General features: G+C 43.2%; 1 long non-coding RNA gene across 1 annotated transcript; it reads right to left on the reverse strand.

Annotated features, from left to right (window-relative positions):
- Positions 1-3,035: 3,035 nt before the first annotated feature.
- On the reverse strand, positions 3,036-16,580 carry LOC124478133. The gene is made up of 3 exons (XR_006957208.1): positions 14,983-16,580; positions 10,467-10,538; positions 3,036-3,695 (listed from the first exon to the last, which is right to left on the reverse strand). It is a non-coding gene; the product is annotated as an uncharacterized LOC124478133 (long non-coding RNA).
- Positions 16,581-19,830: the final 3,250 nt, after the last annotated feature.

Below are 19,830 nucleotides of genomic sequence, written 5' to 3' on the forward strand. Positions count from 1 at the left end.
TAAATCTATTGTTTGAAAGCGTGTTCGTGGGTGTGATTGCCTTTTTGTCAAGACATATATAATGTATATGTAAGACATGCAGTATAATTTGGGGGGGGGGGTAAAAATTATAACAAATATCAATATAAGGCCAGTATGTACTATATCCATACAGTATATATATATGATAATGTTTTTGAATCTGTGTGAAAAGATGCATTATGTCTGACTATTTGTGTGGCTTTGCTTGTGTGTGTGTGTGAGTCTAGCCAACACTCACTCCCCCTTTAACAAGCTTGTCTGGTCCGTACTTGTGTGTCGCTCTTGGTCAGACTTTCCAAAGAATGATGTAACAAGTCCTTAGTGGAGAAAAAGGAATGAGTCTGCGTGATGGGGGCACCTATTCTGATGTCATGCGCCTCTGGATTGAGTAAGCAAGCACTAGATCCGTGAAATACAATACCTCCCTTTCTCCGTTGGTTTCCTCTAACCACCTCGTTCTCTGGCTCTGTTCCACTCTCTCTTTCTCCCTAACCTTTTCCAGCTCAATTACCCACAAACAGAGGTGTAGTCATAGCTGTAGTCATATATTTGTTCAAATCCAAATACCTGCCCTCTCCCCTGGCCAGAACATTGACCCATCCTGTTGAGGTTAACAGGTTGCAGCTAGGCTCCAAGGGTAAAGGTCCTGTGTGGGATTGTGGAAAGTCACTGCTGGGGTTGTTTCATCAGGTGAACTCCCAATGATCCCTCCATCAGCTGTCATCAGGACGGGGGTAATCTGTCTAAGCTGCTTTCACACGATTTCACCCAGCCAGGAATTTAGGAAAGGTTTGAAAACCTCTTTGGGGCTGGCCCTGCCCCAATTGATTGAAGGATCTCTGATCAGCTTTAATCTCAGAATGCCAGGTATGAGGTGATAAATGAATGCATATACACGCTTTTTTGTTTCCCCTATTATTCAATAATGTCTTCATGACAGTACGGCCATTTAACCAGAGAAATTGAATTGAGACTGTTCGTCAGGATAGCTAGCAAAGAGTGTTGACACTTGAGTGGGTCATGGCCTTTGGCTAGTGCAATGTGACCTATGACATCATCTTCTGAACATGATCTGGAGTCACCCTCCTCACATAAGGTTGTTCATAGACATTGCTAATTGCACACTACATAAGCCAAAGGGCATATATATGTCGGGGAGAACAGGATACGATCACCCTCTACCTACAATAAGCTTGACCTTTTGGGCTATTGCTGGTCACAGAACAGCTCATCCTACATGAGGTCCTATCATGAGCTATGATAAGCTACTTGTGTATTTGAGGTTTGGCTGAAACAGGAAGAAACCCATTAACTAATTCTATGGATGACCACTCTAAGAATTCAAAAGCCTATTTACAGTAGGAGACAATGTCAACTTATCAACTCTACTCATTTAAAAGCATTAAGGGAACAAAATACACAAGAACATGGATTAGTTTAGTGCAACTTCATTTATTTAACAAATAAAATGACAAGCCTTGTATTGTATCTTTTTTCTTTTTATTATTATTTTGAAGCACTATAGCTTCTTACACTAGTGAAATAACACTCACCTGACAGTGGCATAAGGATGGTTTGCAGGTGGGAGAGGTTTGCAGTCTCTCTTTATCCAGGCTGCCCACCTCAGGCTGCCCACCTCAGAATTAAGAACTGTGAATTTGGAGTGGTTACTTCAAATGACAATAGCCCATATAGCCTTTAACATACGCCTAGTGTCATGGTGAGGTTATAGGCCGTTTCATTGAATGAGGATTGAATGAGCCCCCTGAAGAGCGTTACACGAGTCCAGCAGACACATGCTGCACATTGTCCAGTCAGGTGAAGTACGTGGAGGCTTAAGTGTATGTCTTTAAGTCGAGGCGCGACGCTGCCCTGCAATCTCTTAATGCACTTGCAGGCAGATCTCCTCAGAACGGATCACAGAGGCAACCTTGGCCAATGACCTGATAAAACAGAGGCAGACACACACACACACCTCTGAGATCACTGCAGGATTACAGTATCACAGGGTAAATGGCAGTGCTTGCCAAAGTGGATCTTTTTAAGGAAGTGACATAATCCAATACGAAGGAGTCACTGAGTGTGTGTGTGTGTTCGTGTGAGTGCATGTACAAGTGTGTCAAGAAGGGGGTAAGATAAAGTTCTGACTGAGTGACAAAGAGACTGAGGCAAAGACGGTCACAAATAGAAATGACAGGATCAGACCAATCAGACAGATCAGAAGACACCTAAAAAGGAAAGATGGGAAGGTTAGACGAGGGAGATAGACAAGAAGAAAGGGAAAAAAAAAGATTTTAGGGCTTACTGCCCAGCCCTTGGTTACACAAGCTGTGTGTGTGGGGGCATCTGGTTCTGCTAACCGGCGAGAACATTCTCTACCTTTGTTCTCATCTGGCCGGGAGGTTTTAGAGGGAAGCGCTCTCATATCCTGTTCTAGGCGCCGCCCCCACCCTTGAAGTGAGATTTATGGTGAGCTAAGGGTTAGCCATTGGTGGATCTGCGGTGATCTGTCTAGCGTTCTCTCTCCATCAAAGTGGGCGAGGGAAAGTAAACAGTAGTAGTTATGTAAAATTACAAAATGTTAAACCAGAGCGATAGAGTGAAACAGGGCTGGAGGTGTCTAGCTGCCCTCATGTCTCATTATCTGGCAGTGCCTCCTAGGCTCATCAATAAACAGAAACACATGTCAGAAGCGCTGGGCCCCACTCCAAAGAACACAGGCCTGTCTAGAACAGCGACCCATGTCTCCATCTCAAAGCATGTCAGAGCACCGTTTTCAACCTGCCTTACACACATTACAACCATACACACGTACCACATCTCCCATGTAGAGATATTTGTTTTAGAGATAAACACCATTGACATGATGCCAAAACGTCTACTCAAATTCGGGCATGTCATTAGAGCTTAATTGATGTTAAATGTAATGTTGCTAGGTGCATGAGTATGTGTAAATGAGTAAGCATGGTATGTTCTGTGTTGCTTTTTTTTTATGACACTGCCACAACTGAAGGTTTGCTTAGTGATTAATTTTTTATTATGCAAAGAGACACAGAATACAAAATGTATCAGCCCTTTCCACAGCCACAGATCTCAGGTACCTCACTACCAGACGAGAGGACAATCCAAAAGTAGTGTCTGGCCAATGCCTATATCATGTGCTGATCGCACACATTCCGTGCAATACAGAACAAAATAAAATATAATAAACTTTTGTGCGACACAATTCAGACCAAAACGTGTCAGCCCTTAAGCAGCCACAGCTCTCAGGCACCTGTGTGAGCAGGTATGTCGATGATCTCACTAAGCCCTGCTGTTGTACCGACATTACATTTCAGCTCCAGTTGGTTGTGGTTCTATTTCACATGTTCAACGTGAACAGGAAGGCACCTGCATAGGGAAGTGACCATCCCCTTGGTATGGACTCCATCACAAAAGCACAGGACCACAGATGCCAACATGCACGCCTCCGTTCGGTGGGAGGAGAGTTCTTCAGTGTAGGGTGCAAGAGCAGGAAAGAGCCAACCACAACAGTTCTTCAGCTGGCAGCTTTAGTTGGTACACAAGGACATAAAGCTTGCCAGTGAAGAACTCCTGCGGGTCAGCCAGTGAGCACAGAGTGTGGGCGCACGCACACAAGACCTCTTTTCTTCTTCTTCGGTCAGAGGCAGGATCTATAGATGGAGAGATGAAGGAGAGAGAGAGAAATTACTTAAGTCCAACTGCATGATGACACATTGGATCTTGCAGTATGACAACTGTCCAAAAATGACAGAGGTGTGCTGGATCCTAACTGGATGAAACATGAACAAACGAATGTTCTTTCTTTTGATTACTTTGTTCCCTTTTTATTAATCAAAGGGTGGTTTTCTGGCAAAGACCATGAATGGATCTTTGAGTGGACATTTTTTTACCTGTACAGAATAGTTGTCTCATACCTCCATTTTTGATTGTGCAGTTTCAGATGTTGCAATACAGTAAACGCATGTCTGGGTTCATGTCTTTCCTCACTTGAGCTGCCTAACACCAGCCATGCCAGCTACTGCTTTCACATTCTCTACGTTCCTTATATAATTGAATACAGATACTGTAGCTAGCTGGGTACGAGTGTTGATACAGCACTGTCTTGCTCTTTAGTAAGAAAGTTTTGCTCTTGAAGGTTTCCAAACACATTATAGAAGCCTTGAAAAAAGGTATAAATAACACAGGTTCCTTTTTAATAATAATGTATTTTTGTATCCTCTTGAAGTCCAATAAGGACAAATGAGAAAGGACTGAAATAAACAGAGTCCATGCTAAAATGAACTATTGTCAAACGGGTTTTGCCAAGCCTATCAAAAAGAACATCTTGACTTGGTATTGTCTAGTTTGTTAACAAGTAAATACGTTTGAAAGCATATTTTCTAACAGAATTTACACAGAAACGGGTTCCACACGGTTCAAGGACAGAGCGGACTTTGGTAAGCCAGCTTTCAGCAGCCCAGTCAACTCAATGACCCCACCAACTCACTGAACCCCGGGCAGCTCTGAGCTCCAGTGGAAAGCCCCAGTCCGCAGTCCTCCGCAGAGCCAGACAAGGTCTGTGTACACACGCACGCAAGCCTGCCAAGGCCCTTTTCAATGGAACCAATCTTTACTCATCCTCCTGGGGCTAGTTCAGAAAAGCAGATTCCTGAACAAAGTGGATGTAGTAGTAGTGGATCTAGGACTGGATGTAGTAGTAGTGGATTTAGTAGTAGTGGATCCAGAAGGAGAGAGAGAGTAAGATCAAATATTCCAATTGAAAGAATTCAAGCACAAATTTGCAATAACTGGGACTACGTACACACTTGCCATTTTTGTGGACCAACTGACCAACCCACGAGCGAGCTATAGAGCTGCAGAATTGCAGTAAGGGTGGTAGGTTGTTGAAATTAATACCCTGGATTTGTCTGTTTGGGGAGTTATGAGTCCACCTCATGCCAAATAGAATAATAAAATGCATGAGGCTAGTTTAGCTGATGCGTTGTTTTCTTTCAGAGTCTTCATTTATAAACTGGATGTGTGGTTGTTGTCAGATGCACCAGTTGTAACGGAGAGGTGTGGAAGCCCAGCTAGCTAACCTACAGTGGTGTATGTAAGTGCAGCATGCTCTGCACCTGCAGCCTTTCTCACCAGCTCCTGACAGACCAGAGGACAACTCTGGTCACCACACACCTGCCCCTGCTGCCCACAGCCCAGCTCCCAGCATGTGTATGTCTAAGGTATTTGATACAAGATATGAGCGAGAGAAAGACACGGAGAGAGGGAGACAGACGGATGAGTTGAGGGGTTAGAGGTTCCGGTGGAAAGGGGTCAGCAGGCAACTAACAGAAATACATGGTGATATTTACTTTCCCTTACACCCCCATCCCACCCTCCATCCTTTACTCCAAATGTAAACAAACAGGCAGAGGTAGGTCATCTCCATTCTACCACAGCGTTGCCTCAACAATGGACAGACGTCATGGATAACAGCTCAATTCTAAAGATCAACACAGAGTCACCCCTCCAGGATCACATTGTCACCTTTGCCACGTACACACTCGTACAGTACCGTGCTCACTGGCTCAACCTCCCAGAGAATGGAACACTGTGTACCCAAAGAGTGATTTATTGCACAATGCAGTGGCTTTCCCGGACAAATAGTCAGCCAAAGCAACAGGCTGGAAATGTCTCTATCTCCCTCTCTCTGTCTGTCCGTATGTATATATGTAAGTATGTGTGCATTACAGAGCACAGTCTTTGGTCTCCAAATGAAGTCATTACTCACAATGACGCTGTGTAGGAGGGGAAAACACACACACACACACACTACGTACACACTCATATTTCAACCCCTGCAGCTTTCCCTGGGTCGCGAAAGCCGTTGCTTAGGAGACCCAGCGACTCAGTGACCACTCATGAGAACAACAGCCCCCTGACGTCAAACTCTGGCACTTAGAAACGATTTGACCACCGGCGGAAAAGGCCAAGCCGTCAGGAGGTTTGTGTGTGTGTGTGTACAAGAGAGTAAGAGAAAGCGAGAGCGTGGAGGCGGAAGTACCCGCAACTCCTGTGGTGTGCCACATTCACATAGCAATCACAGCAATGGAACACACCCAATCTGCCATCCCACCATAAATAATAGCCCCGCCCCCTCCGCCATAACTTTCTTTCAACAGCAGATCGATACATAAGTCACTCCCTTCCCCCAGCCAACAGTAGAATGATATTACCAGGCGGAGGAGAGGGGCTGTTTGCACTGAGCCGTGTGTGTCTGACTGAAGATGAACTCTTAAATCTAAGTAAGAAAGCTGAGCCCACTGGTAGCCCTGTCATAATAGGTTTATAACCGTTGCTGTGTGTCTGTGAAAAAGATGCTGGGTACCAGTCAGAATGAATGTTACTGAGGGGCCGATGCAGGGAGAGGGAGAGACGTGTGTGAATCAGCATGTGTGTCTCTGTGTGGGTGTGCTTGTGTACGTGTCTGTGAGTGGTGTCAGTGCATGTATGTGTGTGCACGTGTGTGAAAGAAAAAGAAGATGGTGTACAGTATGTGAGACTGAGATCCAGACCGTGAAGCGTGTGTAGGCATAGATGTAGTGGTGTGTAGAAGTGTGAGCATGCTGGCGTGAGAGGGAGAAAGCCAGTATGCATGCATAAGCAGGAGAATGAGTATGCATGCGTTAAACGGGTAGAAAGGCAGCCCCACCCAGTAATATGAAGGCATCTGCTGCTCTCTCCTTTTTTCTTATTTTCCCTTTCTTTTCATCTTCTCTCCCTTCCCATTTGTGAATAACAGTCAGTGTTGTTTGAATCATGAACCCAAAAAATCATAAACCAGCTGACTGAAGTACGACAGGCTCGGTTAGGAAAACCGGAGTCTTATGGGAATATACCCACAATGCATTCCTGTTATGAAATGCCAACTGACACTACTGACATTGGACAAGGAAGGAGGGGTGGTGCAGATCTACGAATCATGACACGGTGGAAATATTCTGTATTCTGGTTTGTCACAGCTACCGGATGATTTCCTTATAGCATTTTACCTGTGTCTAAGTATTTTTTTGTCAATGCATTTCAATATCTTGGATATATTTTTCATGTTAATATTTATGTACATTTGGCAAAACAAAGGTAGATAAGGGTGGTGTGGCTTACAACAACAATGGTGTACTGTAGCAACAAGAGGTTTCCATCTAATGAGGCAGAATGCCTGAAATAAGTGACAGATTCAGATAAAAGGGGAAAAGCGAAAAGGAGCAAGAAAGAGAGAGGGGGAGCAATAAGGAGAGACGGATGGATAAAGAAACAGGTCAGGTTTCAAAATAAGATGGAAGAAACGGAAGAGAATGAGGCAAGAAAAAAAGATAAGTGAAATTCGCTCGGATTCCTTATTGTCATAAGGGGTTGTGTTTATCTGGCTTTGTAAGGTGTTGGAGACAGCTAACAAGTACGCATGCACACACGGCAAACACACGCATTACCCATTCACTGCACTGTCACACAGGACCACAGTGAATTATTCATTTCACTCAGTCATGCATATGCATGGGTTCAGGGGCTGCGTCCACTCAAGGCTAAAGGAAGTGTGTTAGCATCTGATAACAACCAAGCCTAACCATCCTACCAAACCACCTAAGACAACAGCAATCTTGTAGCATTTAGGCCATAGCGAGTAATCTCCTACACACGACAACCTGCACAGGTTGCTGGTTGCCACATACACAAGTAAGCTCAAAGCATGCTTTGATCCGGGCTGTGTGGTTGTTGAATCATAGATTTCATATGGAACAGACAGTCTTAACTGCAAATGAAGGGATGTCGTTGTTAGAGGATGGAGAAGGAAACAGGAAATGGCATGTCAGAATTACTGTTAACGGCAAGCCACCTGTGGCATAAATACTGGAAGTTTGCTATTGTGTGGAGGCTGCTAGGTAGAGTATTTGAGGCTATCTGCGCATGTATGTAGGCTTGTATGTGTTATATCAAGTGTGTAAACAGGACGTATATATCAAGGGTCATCCTGTTTTTTAGACGTTAGAGACATCCTGCAGAAAAGGTTCCCACAACATAGACACAACAAAACACTGTGTGTAGTAAATATATTTGTGTGTATATCTGAGCATAATGATAATATTAGTGTAAATAATAATACACTAATAGTCTATTATGCTCAGAGAAATAATACACTATTATCTTAAAAAGCCAAACTTAATGAAGAATAGAATGAGATAGAAAAAGCAGCATTGGATAGTTTTGGAGACGAGACGGGGTATGAGAAGGGTGAACTTGGGGAAGAAGCAAATAAATAATTCACTTTAATTACTTTTATTTCCATTTGCCAAACACCACCATCCCCCTTTCCTAGAACTGGGACTGTGTGAATACATACATTGTTCCAGAGTGTGGGTTTGTGTGCTGTATGTGTCTGTATGCGTGTGTAAGTGTCTATGTCTGACTGTCCAGCTCCGAGCACTCCCTTGCAGCGCCATCCATGTGAACTTTGACCTCGATCCAGGAAAACTGATTAATCTAGTTGCCATCTCACCTGCAAACACAACAGTAAGCAAACTGAACAGCTAGACAGTTAATGAGAGAGAGAGACAGAAAATTACTATGGGGCAACACTGAAGCTGCTAAAGAACCATCAGAATACCCCTAAACGTTCCCAGCTCTAATGTCTGCCTTCTGGCGCTCCATACCCTGGGAGAACAGTTGTATGAAGCGAGGGATGAGAAGAGACGGAGGGGAGGGGGTTCATGGGGAAGAGGAAGTAGAAGAGGGGGTAGAGGACGGAAGAGAGTGAAGAAGAAGGGAGGGATGGAAAATAGTTAATGTAAAGGTGTAGAAAGGGAGGAGAAGGGAAGTGGAGGCAGATGGTGGAGATGAAGCAGGGGTGAGCTGTGCTTCTTCAATGCATGATGCATGAGGACACACCCAGTCCTCCGGTACAGGGCAGAGGGAGGACGCTGGTCACTCGCTGCTCTACATTACTCAAACTGTACAACGGCTCAATTCAAGGCACAGACCGATGAATCAGAAAATGCATATATACATGTCCCATCTAACCATCTTTTTCCTATCCAACCATCTATATCATATGTATCCACACTCTGTTCTTGCTGCAGGGGACTGGGAAACATCTGGCCCACATTAGACAACCGCCTTACTTGGTACGACAGGCACAGACACACTGGATACTGTATGAGTGGAGTTCAGATATCCACGTCTGTCTATTGTAACTTTCTCTCAATCTGCACGTCACTACGATTCAAGGATTGAACCATATGCATGTGCACTGTTTATAGGACTACAAACTGAAAATAGTTGGAAGAAATCCCTGACTGCCTTTAGGGTTAGACTACTGTAGTCTCTGTTTGCAATCTTGTCGAGTGAGTCACGAAGAGAATGAACATTTAAAAATAGCTAAATTCATAGTTTTTTTTCTCCAAATCTCCAGCAATGTACAAGTAGAGATGCATCTTTAAACTGTGTATTTTGGGTAAACTAACCAACTAATGCCTCACATGACACCTCATACTTCACTAGAATGCTACAGAGTACTACAACCATAGGCTTTGCGATTTCATTCAAGATGGATGTTAGTTTCACAGAGGTTCAGAACTAATGAGAGGTGTTGACTAAAGAGGTTGACCACATCTTCAGGCACACCGTACACTACGTGATCGGGGGGGGGGGCACTTGTGTGGCTTGTTTGAGAGAGCAAGAACGCGCAAGAGAGTTTGCTTGCATGTGACAGTAAGAGAGAAGTTGTGTGTGCAATGCAATGCAATGCCTATGAATCTGAAGAAAACCAAATTAGGGAGCAAGAGTGAAAAATGTTGTGTGTGCGTGTCCACCATTTTGTGTGCTACAGCACAGGCTGCTTCCACACTCACAGATGTACACAGATGGCCTGAAAGCACATTCCACTAAAGGAACATTCTAAAAGAGCACAGACTCACAAGAAAGAAAGATAACACTGTGTGCAAACCAGCTAAGAATGTAATGAATACCTACACACACATGCACACAACGTCCAACCTCAGATCACTTTGACATTCCTACCCTGGCAATTGAAGTCATTGTGATGACGAAGCTTTCTTTCTCTCCCAAGTGAGGAAGTCAGTCACACTGATCACACAGTCAGACTGTGTGATTAAATTCTTCATAATTTTCATGATACGATATGATCAGAACTCCTTAGTTACTAAGTGAAGCTAGCTTTAAATAGCACTGGTTGCCACATGAATGCATTAAGTGAATCAATTCCGTATTTGCTCATTACATACTTTAAATCCAAACTAAGTTGTGCAAACATCCACTGACATGTGACTCCATCCTTTCGCACATGTATTGATGCTATATCATCACACAGTATAGAGTTGAGTAAGTTGTGCAGTCAATGGAGTGATGACTGACTGCTGAACTAAACTTACCACAACACCAGGCCTCCACAGTCTCCATGTGACATGTCCACCTTATAATATAATCAGCTAGAAAGCTAATATCTGAAAGAAAAAACAAGAAAAAGAAAACATTTTACAATTTCAGCAATTTTTGTAATTATCATTACACTGTAATAACACTACTGTTGTAGTAGTTTGCTCAAAGATACTCCGCCAAATGTTATGAAAAAGCCCTATACTGTCGGCAAACTCCATACAAAAAGGATTGATTTAAGTTTTTCAGATGTGGCCAAAGCAGCCCTTTTCCAGAAATACATATTCCTCTGATGCAAGGAACTGCACTCAACAGGTTTTTTCCGGCAGAAAAGTCAGTTCCCCCCCCCCCCCCCCCCCCCCCCCCCCCCCCCATCTCCATCTCTTAGTCTTCCTTAGCTGCTGTCCTCTTTGCACAATTTCTCCACGCTTCTTTTGTTTTGCTTCAAGTTTACTTTCCTTCAATTGCCCCTCTTATCTCTCATACCATTCCATCTCCTCCCTCCCTCCGTTCACCTTCGTCCTCCCCTGTCCCTCCATCCTGTCTTGCCTCCATTTTCTCATCCTTCTCCACCCTTTTCTCCCTACACTTTTCTTTTTCTTAACCTTTACCCCAACCATCCCCATCTCCTTCCTTGTCTTTCCACACACACACCCCCCCCCCCCTTCTCTCTGTGTCTTTCCGTTGGTCAGCTCTGCTCGGCCTGGGTGCATTCCTGGGATGCCTAGTACATATGGTTGAAATTCCTCTCCCGTCTGCAGAGGCCCCTGGACCTCCATGCTGTCTGAGCGCGGCAGCTTCCACAGCACCCCAGCCTAACACGAGCCCTGGCCCGAGCACTCACTCTGTCCCTCCATGTATCCCTACTCTATCTCCCTGTACTACTTCTAGTTCTCAACCTCCAACATTCTGGACCGCCAACATTCTGCACCTCCATCTAAGAATTGTCACTTCCTCAACCTCCACCTCAACCAACCTTTGCCATCCTTCTTTTTAGCTTTTCTTGCTCACCCTCCCCTCCCTCATTTCCCTTTCTTTATTTTCACCTCCCCCCCACCTCTCTCTTCCTCTGCAGCCTGCTCTCTTACCCTGCCCCACCCCATATTCTCAACTTTAAACTTGATACACGGCTCCTTTAACAAACCCAAAACGATCTAGGACAGCCCGGGTTTATAAACGGTATTATGCTACTGGGCCAGAGTGGGATGCTTTTCACCATGAAAAGGGTTCTGAGTCCCACCCCTCTACCCCACGCCACACACGCAAACGTTTCCTACGTGTATGTACATGCAAAGTACCACCGATACGTGTCTGTACCTGCACTTTCTCTTGTTATTGGGTGTGTATGCAAGTGTGAGAGAGCCAGGAGCGTCGATCCAACCACCGCAAGGCACAATAGATACCGGTGCTCTAACTAGGTCACTCACACAGCTATGTGAAAAAAGGGAACCTGACGGCCATTCAATCACAGGAGGGATCCCCACACACTGACACACTGTCCATCGGCAGCTCACCAGAGCACAGCGTTCACGTAGCAGACAAGTCCAAATGTCAGGCTGACACACTCAAGGTGAGGAGGAACATGGAGGCACAAGGACGGAACGGAAGCCCAAGGCGTAGCTCTTCCGCTTTCATGCGGACGTAGAGGAGGTCATCCCTCAACCAGACCACATTATGGAGGCCTAAAACCCACTTCCCCACTAGGCCTAGTTCCTTTTTTCTACCATGTTCTACAGGATTGTGCATACTGTGAGACCTCCATCTATGGGGAGTCAAACCGCACAGTGCAGAAGGCCACTCAGTCTGAATACACACACACAGTTGGCCATGGATGCTTAAACGTGTGTGTGTGTGCATGAGAGAGGGAGCATGCACAGACGGGGAGTGCGTCTGCCTATCCTTGAGACAGCAGACAGCCTCACAGAGCTGTCTGCTCTGTGAGGTTCCCTTATACAACACAACTGGTTGATGCAGACGACCACCACACTTCCCAGGGAGAGCGGGTGTGCACATACACACGTGACATATAGAAATGACTCTGCATGTCTGAATGAATCAACATCACAGGCATACACTAAGAGTAGCCAACAAATTCACACATGCACACATTTTACCATGCCAAGTTCACACATTTTCTAGCAAGTCCTGCCGCTCAGCCCACTCAGTTTCCACAGCCCACTCATCTAAGTTGGCTAGTATATTCTATAGTAAAACTCATTTTCTTCTAGCTGTGGTTTATCTCAACCACCATAGTGAGACGGGCATCCATCTTATATTTTACACTGATGCAAGCATGCAGTGCCTACACAGCAGAGGCCTTTAGTCCAGGGTGTGGCCGCTTCCAGACACACACCTCGTTCTTCCGCACCTCCACTGCAGTTCCTCACCCCGTAGGGGAATTCTCTTATAGCCCATCAATAACTGTCAATGGACCATCCAGCTTCACACAACCACTGTATGCAGCTCAATAGGAAATTCATTACAATGCTAATGTTAATGGTAACATAATAACTTGTGGTAAAAGACAAATGTTTAAAACAAATTAGGATCAGAATGAGCTGTCCATTGTAGAGTTTTACATCTTTCATGCAAGGTTGAGGAGGATTTTTGGAAAATGGAAATAGCAGTTTAGCATCTTTTAGCTCTTGCACTTACGTGTAAATGGCCCAGCATACCTGCAAACACACGTGCACACACACACAACTTCTGCTATGACTACAAACATTAGAGCAGGACAGAGGGAGGGCAGTAACAGCTAGGAAGATCTTACATTGCAAACATGCTCCCTGCTTCTCCCATGGTAGGAAATGCTAGTCAGTGTGTGTGTGTGTCTGGGGAGTGGTGCTATGGACATCACAAATGTCATATGGACATTTGAATGAATCTCATCCAGCTATGAGGAGATACAGACAGAGAATGCTACAACGCACACACGAACGGACAATCACCACAATATTTACCACAATATGGCCAGACAATCAGGATACTAAGGGGGGTTAACACAGGAGAGTGAGAATATGTTTCTTGTACTTGCAGTAAACCTTTGTTATAGTTCATAAGGTCAAACACAGACAGCACACTGCGTGAATAAGTGACTTCTCAAAAGTTGTTTTTGAATGGAAAATAATCAGATGGTGGGGTTGAGGTCAATTTGGTGTTTACTTCAAATAGCCTTTACTACAGTTTAAGCAATTTCTTGAATTGACCTGATTCATTTTGTTGCAACACCAAGGTACTAGGTTCGATTTGCGCAAGACTAAGAAATGTAAGCCGTCAAATAAACCGTCAGTCATTTGTAACATTCAAAATCAAAGTTCACCATCTTTTTTCCAAAAGAGACAGTTATTTCATATATACTCTTCTTACAGTAAATGTAGGCTACACTAACAATATGTCATTGTATCCACAGACAATGGATTCCTTTAAATACAACAAACAAACACGTAGGCTTGTGAGAAAACCGGTCTTAAATTACACCCCAATTTCCACTAAGGGATGAGTAGGGAGGTTCTCTCCTGACATCATTCTAAAAGTCATTGTCCAACAAGAGGGTAGGAAGGGACCAAGCATTCAATAGTGCCACCCTGATCATTTGAATATGATTGTAACATGTGATATTCAGTAATTACATATCACAATTCCAACAGAGATAACTGTTGTCTAATTATTTGGGTAGAAAGAACAGAACTGAAACTGTGGCAAGAACTTGTAGGATAGCCTGCATCTCTTGAGTCATAGCTTCAGCCAGAGGTATCAAACGGATGTAAATATATATATATATAAATAAATAAAAGAAGATGCCTTGTCTGCCATGGCCACACATCCAAGTTAGCTTGTGTGAACACAGTAGGAAGCAGGAAGCCAACCAACTAGGCAACCTTTAGAATTTCCTCCCCCGTGAATAGGGATGAAGCATCAATGTCACCCTCTGGGAAAAAAGACAAGTCATTGGAGAAAAGAAATGGCCATTGTTTGCACAAAGACAAGTCAACGTTTTGGAGCTGTTTGCCTAGTGGGGCTCAGGGAAGTTGCTGTAATTTAGAGTAAATCGATTGCTGGTGGTTGAATACTGCTGTGGATGCTAAGTAGGAAGCATCAATGCTGAATTGATTTGAGGAATATCAGGTTTGGACCATGATTATCTGTTTCGCTGTCATAACTTACACAAGTGAACACGTGTAGGGTTGAGTAATAACTAGGTTTCATAGTGCAGAGGATCTTTGATGATCTGACATTTTTTAACTCGTTCTTTCTTGGGTGTTGAAATATCTTGCTGAGATTACACAAACAGGGTTAAATGTCTCAAACACTTGTTCAACAGTTGAGAAAAAGGGATCAAAAACTCAGTACAACAGTCCACCCGAACCACCCCCTTCCAGACATCCTTAAACTTTTCCCTGTATGACAAAACAATCCCTTGACTTTTGCTCATGCATTTGGATTCTACAGGTTTAGGAGGACAACTCTACCTAATAAAACACTCAGGACAAAGGAAACTAGATGAAATCTTACCTTTATCAAAGGAGACATCGATGAAACATTGGAGCTTGCTTCGATCTTGCTAATGACTTGTTGCCAACTTGACACCTTGGTTGTGCAATTGTTCAGGCCGACTTCAAACATGTAAACTTCAAGACGCGAAAAGAGTGGAAGCATAGGCCCTACAGGAAAACCATGCATCCATGTTGCGCTTTATGGGTGCGGCTTCATGAAATTTGCGTTAAGTTCTTTGATTTTTGTCAAACATTTGGTCAAACTAAGATATATAAACAAGAGTTTGCAACAATTTAAGTGTTGCAAAATGAGTAAGATATAGCGAGTCCTAAGCTAGAAATGATAAAAGCCTAATGTCATCTTCCGCCTTCGCTTTTAATAGACGTTTATATTAGGCCTACATAACCTATAGATTTAGGCTACAATAGCCTAATGTTTACATCGGCGATACACAAAACCTCGATTGTTCAGATGATTGTTAGCTAGGCTACATGTGAAATCATAGTTAACGTCGACAAGGTGGCAACGGTTTCACGAGGAATAGTTCCTAAAACAAATCTAAATGTCAACCTAAGAATGAAAAACTTCTACAGACAAGATTGGCCCTAAACTATGGACTAGCTTAAAAGTCTAAAATAGTCAGCGAAAGCCCGACACTCTAATTTAACTATTTAATTGCCTAGACTAAGAATATTTCATTTCAATAAAGTAACCAGTCGGTTGAAAGTCACATCCTTACATCCACTGTTGAATGATGTAGCCTAATGTAGATTTTGATATCAGTGAAGTTTGTCCTTAAATTGGGTAATGCTACGTTTTTCTAAATTAGTCTATAGGCCTATGAACTTACTTTATGTTGTAAATACAATCTTCTCCTCCCTCGTTTTAACTTAATGTATCATCAGGTTGATCAATTAGTCATAATTTTGTTTGCTTATCGATCAAGCGATAAATGCTAGACTATACGACTATCGTCTCTACGGTACGGAACATAGGCTACCGACCAGCCTCCGTCTCCACGCCCATGGCCCCGTTGACTTTCTATTCATCTGGTTTTCCTACTATAAAGTTGCAACCACTATTTCATGAAATACCCTACGCCAACATACGTTTTAAATGAAATAATTGTCAAAACAAACGTTTGGGTGTTTATAATTAACTGGGCACTACGCATTTCGAAGTGGTATTGACAGACTATGATTTATGTCATCTTAACGAAAAGGTCAGGTTAAAAAACGACATGCATTATCACCCGCCCCTTTGAAATCGAGAATTTCGTAAGGTTTTAAGATCCTTATAATGTTGACAAAGTAAGAGGATAGTAATAAAAAAACATTTCAAAGACAGCCACACCTTAACTATCCTTCAAGTCTGACAGTTCCGATGCCTCGCGACGAAACGAGTCTATATAAGGCTATTCTATGCAGGAATATGCGCTAGTTAAACAGTGAACTATCTCTCCTTTATAACCTATTACGCACTATAATGTAACTTCTCGAATAAAAATATGACGCCGCCCCAGTTTCACTTTCCAGTTTCCTAGTTTCCCAGTCTCTCGCGTCCTCTCTGGTTCTCAATTGCCTAGTCTTGTCCAACTCCCTTCAAACCGGCTTCTCACTCCGATCAGCTGGCAAAGCAATGACGTCAGCAGCAAAAGCTGGCCAATCAAACTCTAACTGAAACACTCCCCGATGACGCCCACCATTTATGCACTTTGAGTGTCAAATGTGCTCACCAATGACGTTCTTCATTGTTGCTGAGCGTAAGGCGGGAACAACAAAGATTAACCTATGACAGTACCCACAAATGAGAGGCGTTTTATTCCAGACAAATAAGAACTTTTCTAGACCACTAAGCTTGCAAGATAGCCCACTGTATAACAGGTTTTATTAAGTAGTGTAAATACTCTAAACCAGGATTCTTCTGTTAAAATGTGTTGTGTCACAGTATAGCCTGATATGCTATATTTCCCTTGTCACCTCTATTTCGTGACCGACTGTAAGCTACACAGTCTGAGAAATAGGACAGGTGAGAGCACCACAATCCACAACAATTAACAATATACACCGTAAAATGCAGTCTTATTTAAAATACTTTTTACTGTGATGATAAGAATAGTTGTCTTTTGTTCAAATCTTAATGTAAAAATAATGCTGACAGAACGAAGGAACGTAAAGGAAGTGTCACTGAATTAGATTAACACAGATCGATCATTAGAAAGACAACAGTTGTAAAACAACACACAAACAAAACATTTTGTGTAAAATGTACAATCACTTTCTTCAAATCTTCAAATCTTTTAATTCCTTCAGAATTAATCAAATTAATTGAAATGAATCCTATCCCAAACAGCTAACACATGTTTACAGTCAGAGAAAAGGCACCTCTAAAGCCAATTACCAAAATCTTCATTTAAATTGTTTTCAATTGAGCAAACAACGCATTCCTGAGGTTTGGATTGAAGTATTTGCCTGTCTTGTGGACGGAAACCTCAATTGGTGGCTTGCTGAAGTCACTGGAATTTTGCTTTTGGATGAAGACTCGAGGGATGTCCAAATTTGAACCTTTTCCTTTGCAGAAAAAAACAAAGCATTCATGTGCCAATAACTTGGTGGAAACTATTTAAGAGGCACAAACTCAAAAATACAGAAAAAATGCTTGATTAACATTGGTAAAATTACTTATCATCCTCACACTCTTATAATCAAGTAGAGAATAATGAAAACATCAAAAAATGTGACACAATTTAACGCCCTGGTCAAAATTGTGGTATTGCTCTTTGACCAAAAGATACTGAAGCAATCACATTCTGTCATGGTTTTTAATGCTGCATACGCCTATGTGTGCGTGATTGTGTGCACCTTGTGGGAGAGTGTGTGTGCATAGGCCTACATGTGAATGTCAGTGTGTGTTGAATAGAGGATTAGATTAAGTCAGTTACAACTATGTTATATCGTTCCACTGTCATTGACTAAGACACAGAGCTGCCTTGCAAATCTCAGCCTTTGTTGTTTCAGACACGCAGTAATGCGAGATGGACTCAGCACAGTGACACAGCTTTTATTCTTCTCCTCAGTTCTCTCGAAGCATTTGCAAAGCAGGGCAGGAATGTGCTACAGGCACATATCCTTCAGGAAACAAATCGTTCCTTCACACTGTGGTCCCCAATGGCTCTGATGCAAAGCACAGGCTCAGTGTTTCCTCTTGGTGTTGCATTTGCCTGCTGTGAAATTCATTCGTTTTCCTCTCTCAACCAACACTGGCAGGGCAGGGCAGGGTGTCCAATCCCATTCCTGTCCCCGGCATCTTGCACTCCCACGCCCATTTTCTTTTGCCAAAGCGGATAAAGCCGGCTTCTGGAATCCATACCGTCTAGGAATATCCTGGAAGCTAACCGCCAGAGCTAGTTGTTGCAGACTCGGCCTACAATGAAATTCAACAGTGCCCGAGTCCAAAATGCAAAGCTGTCATTTTCTTGTTCTTTTATTAAAATCTCCTGTTTTAACCACAGGCATGCCGGATACATGCTTCAATGACAAGCCCTTGAGACAACAGATGTAGTTTCAAACATTGCAGGTTCTACTGGAAGCCTGTCATTGTTAAACAGAACCCTGTTGTACTGTATATTGTAATAGTGTATGAAATGTCCTGTTCAAAGATATCTGCTTTACTCCAAATTTTGCAGGGGTTATATTAGGTCTATAATGCATTTTTTGGGCCATGTAATGATGTAAGAAGTTATTGAGTAGATGGAAGCTTCACATTAGGACTATGTCCAACAACAGCATTCAAAAACAACTGGAACTTTGCAGCCTTATCACAATGACTCAAGTGATAAACAGTTGGAGGACAGACCTGTGGGGCTGCTCTATCTCCATGAATGAGGGCAATGTTATTGTGGTCTTCTCCTCCCCAAACTTCAGTGGGCCTAATTCCTAACTACATTTCTACAGCAACCAGAGAGATCCATAGTTTACTTCTGTCTATTGGTCAGTGACAGGAAGATATTTGGGTGAAGTTCAGAACTAAAGCCATGTGTTGGGGGGATGGGTTGCAGAACTGACAGACATCAGAGAAAGTAATGTCAACGTGGTCACTTGTAGTGTAGAGATTGGTGTGGATGAGGCAGTTGTGGAAACTGTTAACTTGAGCAACATTACCTTTTGAATGCTGTTTCCTTCAGTGGTAACTTTACAAGGATAGCACCTGAAGGGCATTTTGAGTGTATTTGTATGCATACGTTTTCATTATATTTTCGCTACCATAACCTTCCATGTGCATTCAAACCTTGTACTGGCCGGTGACTATTACAGGGTATGTTATTGGAGGCAAGTCATGAGGGAGGTATTACGCTCAATCTCATTGCACAAGTTCTTCAGGCCTGGTTATTTTCCATATTCATATACTTGATCTCTCTTGAGCTGTATTATAGTGAGAGGGTACAGGACATACCACAATGGTGAGGTTGGGAGAGTGTGTCTCCTTGATTGGGGGTCCCTCCATATTGCAGATGATCTCAAATCTCCAAACGTCTTCTCTAATCGTCAGTCCCTGTCTTAAATTCCTATACAACCCACCACCCTGCCATACCCTTTTATCTCCTGTACTCGGTTCATTCTAATTTTCCTCTTTCTCTTCATTTCATTCAAAGCACTTCTCTCACTGTTCTCTTTTTCATTCGTCAGACGGTAGTGTGACTCCACCCCTGCATTCTACAGGGCCCTAGTACAGCCCTGTAGCCTGTCAGACTGTCATACAGGCAGTTAGCAGGAAGTTGGTGCACTACTGTCGCTTTAAGAGCTGCCTCTGGCAAAAAGGAACTGATTAGTAGTGCTGGCAGCCAACCACGCAGATCCCTGCGTGGAG

This window comes from Hypomesus transpacificus, chromosome 15 (assembly GCF_021917145.1).
Source record: "Hypomesus transpacificus isolate Combined female chromosome 15, fHypTra1, whole genome shotgun sequence".
NCBI lineage: Eukaryota > Metazoa > Chordata > Actinopteri > Osmeriformes > Osmeridae > Hypomesus > Hypomesus transpacificus.